General features: G+C 39.9%; 1 pseudogene; it reads right to left on the reverse strand.

The window, feature by feature from the left end:
* Positions 1 to 1,268: 1,268 nt before the first annotated feature.
* On the reverse strand, positions 1,269 to 5,680 carry LOC141497616 (protein C1orf43 homolog pseudogene; annotated as a pseudogene).
* Between the last annotated feature and the right edge of the window lie 466 nt (positions 5,681 to 6,146).

The raw sequence follows: 6,146 nt of genomic DNA on the forward strand, positions 1-6,146 counted from the left end.
CAGGATAGGGCTAGGGCAACCCAGGAAGAGGGAAAGAGCCTAAAATCATACATTCCAGTAAAAGGAATTGGCTATCATTTGCAAAAGACCTTTAAAGCATGAAGATAGAGGCTATCTTGATGGGATTAAGAAGACCAGCCATTGTTCTATTTATAATTGAGGGTCTCACCTCAGTCTGATCTCCATTTGGATGTTTCCTCCAATCATTATTGCAACCTACCCAAATTTCTGGCAAATCCTCCCATACATGAAGTAGAGGGGATCCATCTCATCTGCTTAGAGGGCCTTCTTTAATTTTTCCCAGCAATGATACAAGTGCAGTCTTCTTTTTTGCCAAGCAGCAGGTAGTTTGGGAAACATACTCTTTATAGGGTAAAAGCAGGGTGTTGTGATCTCCATGGGGACCAAGAGTCATTTGGGGATACTATGGGGGTTAAGATTTGTTTTCTCAATTAAGTTTTATTTCTTCTGGAAACAATACTTAATTGGGCTCAACTGGTAAAAGGGGAACTCAAGAAATCATGCAGCTCTCTGACCTAGGATAGTAAGGCCATAGATTTTAATTCACAGGTTTATGCACAAAAGTTACAAATAAATTCAGAGTTCTTTAAGGAGGCAACAGGAAAGTGATTTTTAAAAAAATAGAAACTGTGAAATTAAGAGAGAGGAAGATAGGAAAAACAGCCAGAGGCTGAGAATAACAGCCTAGCAGAGATGGGACAGAGCTTTTTAAAGGGAGTTTAGCATGCTGTGTGGGAAGAGTGGTACCATAAAGGGACTAAAGAGTGACTTGACATATAAGATGATGTCCCTGCAAATATCTGAAGAGGTTTTCTTTAGTTCAGAGTTGTATTTTAACCTTAAGGAACTTGTAATAACTTGGAGGCACCAGTTTCAGAATTTTTGTTAGCACAAGGAATTTTAGCCTCATGGATCCTAACTTGGAGGTGCCAGTTTTGCTTCGAGTCATAGTCTTTGTTAGTACAATGTAGAATGGAGAAATATTAATGGTTTTAAGGATTAACTTTTAACAGTTAATTGAGGAGGAGCCCTTGTTAGGTATATTCCTTGCTAATGGAAGGGGATTTGTCTTGTCAGCATATGGTCAATTCAGAAAAGGATTCTAACATTTATCTGAATTACATTTTTTTTAGGTTTTTGCAAGGCAAATGGGGTTTAAGTGCCTTGCCCAAGGCCACACAGCTAGGTAATTATTAAGTGTCTGATACCAGATTTGAACCCAGGTACTCCTGACTCCAGGGCCGGTGCTTCATCCACTGCGCCACCTAACTGCCCCCCTTGTTTCTAATATAGAAAAAGAAAAAAGATTACAGTATTTCTCTACCAACATTTCCATTTATCTATAGAATATTTGGATACCCCAATGCCAACTCAAATTTATTCAGAATTAGACTGCTGTTCCCCTCCCCAAATGATTTTTTGTATTAATTTAAAAGCACCATATTATTTTCCTTTTCTAAATTATATATTTTAAACTTAAGGATCTCAACAAAATATGAACATATACTAAAGAGCATTCAAACGTGAAGCCATAAACTGTTTTAAAAGATGTGTATATTTAGTTTAAAAATAAGCTATCTCATTTGCTTCTATGTCTCTGAAATGTTTTTACGGATCTAGTTGTTTACAGTTAGGCTCATTGTATACATCGATTCTTCTTTCCCTATGCTGTATTATTTAAATACCAATGTCTTCATTTTTTCCATTCCATTTGTTTTATTTTTGATCTAGACTTGGGGCTTTATCATTGTTGTAAACTCCAAACCAGGAAGGTCCCCTTTACCCACACATATCTTCACTGATAGCCTACCTTTTAATTTTGGTTGCTAGGGGGACAGGAAATGAACCCTGATTTTTTAATAATTGTAAAATAGCCAGTAAACTATCTATTCTATGATACTAACAAAGGACTCATTTCTAAAATATACAGAGAACTGAGTCTTTTTTTTTTTTTAGATTTTTCAAGGCAACGGGGTTAAGTGGCTTGCCCAAGGCCACATGGCTAGGTAATTATTAAGTGTCTGAGGTCGGATTTGAACCCAGGTACTCCTGACTCCAAAGGCCGGTGCTCTATCCACTGCGCCACATAGCTGCCCTGAGTCATATTTTTTTTCCAGCTGTTTTATTAAATAACCATTTTATAAAGAAAGACTAGTACAGTGACTTCTTGGGGAGGCAGGGGAAGGAGAATATGGAATTAGTGGCTATATCACATCAGTTCCTCTAAGTCTCATCTTGATTGCAAGGCAGTACACTAAACACAACACAAATTTGAATAGGGTTTGTTTTAAGTATAACACCCTAGCTCCTGTCCACCTTTTTTCACACCACAATTTTAAATAATATGTCCATGGGCTAGAGTCCCCATCCAAGTAGGTAAGATATGGTTTCCACTTCTAACATAAGTGCCCCCTCTCCTACCCCCACTAACCTATTTAGAATAAATCTGCTTTTGGGAGAGGTCAAAAAATAATTATGATCAATAATAAAATGGGTAAGGAGGAAGTGACACAGAAGAAAAATATGTGGATTCAACTCCATAAAAATGCTTTTGGAGAGGGAGATTCCCAAGGGCTTCATGGAACTTCAAGTTCTACAACAGATAAAGGGATAAGCTAAGGAAGGATTTCCAAGAACACATTTCAAAAAATTCTGAGCATAATAAGGATAATACTGCTGTCTCCTGCCCTGGAGAAATCCCTGGGTACTAAGACTGGAATCTCATAGCAGAACCATATTGACTTTGGCTATCCCCAAATTCAGTCAGAGAGTGCTCTCTAGGGTGTTGTAGTTATCCTTAAAACTCTTCAGCTCTAGGAAGTGCTTAGCTCTTTTACTTTTCTGACTGGAGGGCAGATAAGTGACTTGGATAGTTGTTGGGGAGGAAACTTCAGGAGACTGTGTTAGATCCTTAGCTGCTGACTAGTGTTGTGGCTGGGAACTTCCACCTCGAACTTTGACAACTCACGAAGCAGCCAGTTCACTCAGTGCTTCCTGATAGTATATTCAGTCTGGCCAGAGACACCAGTTCCATATCGAGCTGTTTCATAGCCATCTAGCAAGGTTTCAATGAGAGCTTTGTGGACAACCTTGAAGGGGATACTTGTGTTTTGAAGCTCCAGCAGATAGGTGTGGAAATTCTTGCCCATCAGAGAATGAGGATGGAATGGTATCTCAGAGGCAGGAATGGCATCCAATGCTTTCATTCTGTACAAGTAGTTGTAGCAATGTTGATTTCCTGGTGTCTCCAGATGCAAAAGTCTGGCATCATTCTCTTCAAGAAGCTGGGGTTCATACCTTACATCCTGGACCTTGGATAGTCGGATGTCAATCTCTTCCTTCAGATCCTTGGGAGCATTGTGTCCCACAGGGACATGAGGACCTCTTCCAGACTTCATAGCAAAGCGCATGATCTGCCTCTTCACAAAAATGAACAGCAGCACAAACACCAAGCTCCCATAGGCCATCACCAGCACCAGGTTCACCCCAGCCAGCCAGTTACTGCTGGACGCCAGGGTCTCCCTCCAGCTTGGTTAGCTCGGGCTCCTTAGCAGCAATGGCCCTAGAGCTCCAGGATTGGCCCTGGACATTTCCTTATGGGGGAAGCCAAAGCCCGGTTCTGTTGGAAAACATGGCGGCCTGGGAGAGTGAGGGACACTGGGACTCGGGGGGAGGAATCCAGGAAGGGAAGCCCAAGTCATATTTTTAAAATAAAAAGCCATTCCCCAATTGACAAATGGTCAAAGGATATGCAAAGGCAATTTACAGATGACATCAAAGCAATCCATAGCCATATGAAAAATTGCTGTAAATCATTTGAGAAATGCAAATTAAAGCTTCTCTGAGGTACCACCTCACACCTCTCAGACTGGCCAATATGACCAGAAAGGATAATGATCCTTGTTGGAAGGGTTGTGGGAAATCTGGGACACTATTACACTGTTGGTGGAGCTGTGAACTCATCCAACCTTTCTGGAGAGAAATTTGGAACTATGCCCAAAGGGCAACAAAAATGAGCATTCCCTTTGATCCAGCAATACCACTACTGGGTCTATACCCTGAAGAGATGATGAAAAAGGGTAAAAACATCACTTGTACAAAAATATTTATAGCAGCCCTGTTTGTGGTGGCAAAGAATTGGAAATCAAGTAAATGTCCTTCAAATGGGGAATGGCTTAGCAAACTGTGGTATATGTATGTCATGGAACACTATTGTTCTATTAGAAACCAGAAGGGATGGGAATTCAGGGAAGCCTGGAGGGATTTGAATGAACTGATGCTGAGTGAGATGAGCAGAACCAGAAAAAACACTGTACACACTAACAGCAACATGGGGGTGATATTCAACCTTGATGGACTTGCTTGTTCCATCAGTGCAGCAACCAGGGACAATTTGGGACTGTCTGCAATGGAGAATGGAGAGCAGTGGAACTATTCCCTTTAATTTAGAAAAAAAACCCAGATCTTATTGTCTGATCTTGTTATCTTATACTTCTTGTTTCTTCTTTAAGGATGTGATTTCTCTCTCATCACTCAATTTGGATCGACGTATGACATGGAAACAAAATAAAGACTGACAGATTGCTCTCCGTGGGGGAGGGAAGCAAGATTTGGAGAGAAATTGTAAAACTCAAAACTTGAATAAAATCTTCAATGGAGCACCATTGTTCTATAAGAAACCATGAGTGGTCAGGCTCTAGAGAAGCATGGAACTGATGTTGAGCAAAGGGAATAGAACCAAGAGAACATTGTGCACATTAACAACACTGTGAGTTGATCAACCTTGATGGATGCAGCTCCTCTTAGCAGATGAGCACTTCACTTATACCATTTTAGACTCCACTTTTTCTGTTTTATTTGTTACAGTGCACACACATTCACCATGCACTTACCTCATTTTCCTGTGCAATACTAATTTTCAGTTTTCTAGAAATTGTTGGGTTCTAATCCTCACAGCCATGTGACACTGGTATGCTATTGTTAATAAAAAAGATGAGCCTTTGTTGGTGGGAAAGGTTTGACATAATTAAAGGAACTTAGTGGTTTCTTGAAAGTAATTTAGTCTCTTTTAATTCTAGCCCCAATTTGTTCCTCTCGGATCAGTAAATAATAAATATCAAATGCTTACCTCGGAACAGGGCCTGTTACACATTCAGGCACGTGCTTAATCTCCATTTAATTAGGTTTTTCCTGTGTGCAAGAGTTAGACCAAATGTGTAATCAGTTCTGGATCTCTTCTGGGAGACTTTGTGCAAACAGGTTTTGTTCCATAAACAGGAACCTCATCTAAAGGGAACTTTAATTTCTATCACAATGGCATTTAAGGATGAAAATGGAAGGGCAACAAATAGGAATTAAAATAATCTGCATTTTTATATTACTTTCACCATCAATGTCATTTGACCCATCACACTTAGATTCTGCCCTCACAGTACTAAATATGCTTATTGGATATATAAATTGGAATAGAGAATAAGAAAAGTAGCTGGATCGAAACAAGTGAGACTAGTGCTGGAGGCAGCACAACAATGAAGACAAGGAACTGATTTCCCAACCTATCTGAAGGGAGGGATGCCAAAAATTTTGAAGAGTCTACCAAAAATAATTTTTTTTTTAGGTTTTTGCAAGGCAAATGGGGTTAAGTGGCTTGCCCAAGGCCACACAGCTAGCTAATTATTAAGTGTCTAAGGCTGGATTTGAACCCAGGTACTCCTGACTCCAGGGCCGGTGCTCTATCCACTGCATCACCTAGCCGCCCCCCAAAATAATTCTTAACTCTTTCATATAATACCCTGCTAAAGTTATACTTTATTGCTTCATCATTCCCTATTTTGGGCCAATAGGAAACAAATACTAAGTTAGAGAGGTTTTGGATATTTGAGCTCAGAACACAGCGTATCTGGGTAACTAAGTGGTACAATGGATAGAATACTAAACCTGAAATCAGAAGACTCATCTTCCTATATTCAAATCCAACCTCAGAACCTTAATGTGTGAGCTGGGTAGGTCACTTCTGTAAAATGAGCTAGAGAAGGAAATGGCAAACTACTCTAGTTAAAAAGGGGGGGGGGAGGTGGTTTATCTAATGCCCAAAGACCAATTTGCTTAAGTCAATCACAAATATT

The sequence above is a fragment of the Macrotis lagotis genome, chromosome X (genome assembly GCF_037893015.1).
Source record: "Macrotis lagotis isolate mMagLag1 chromosome X, bilby.v1.9.chrom.fasta, whole genome shotgun sequence".
Lineage (NCBI taxonomy): Eukaryota > Metazoa > Chordata > Mammalia > Peramelemorphia > Peramelidae > Macrotis > Macrotis lagotis.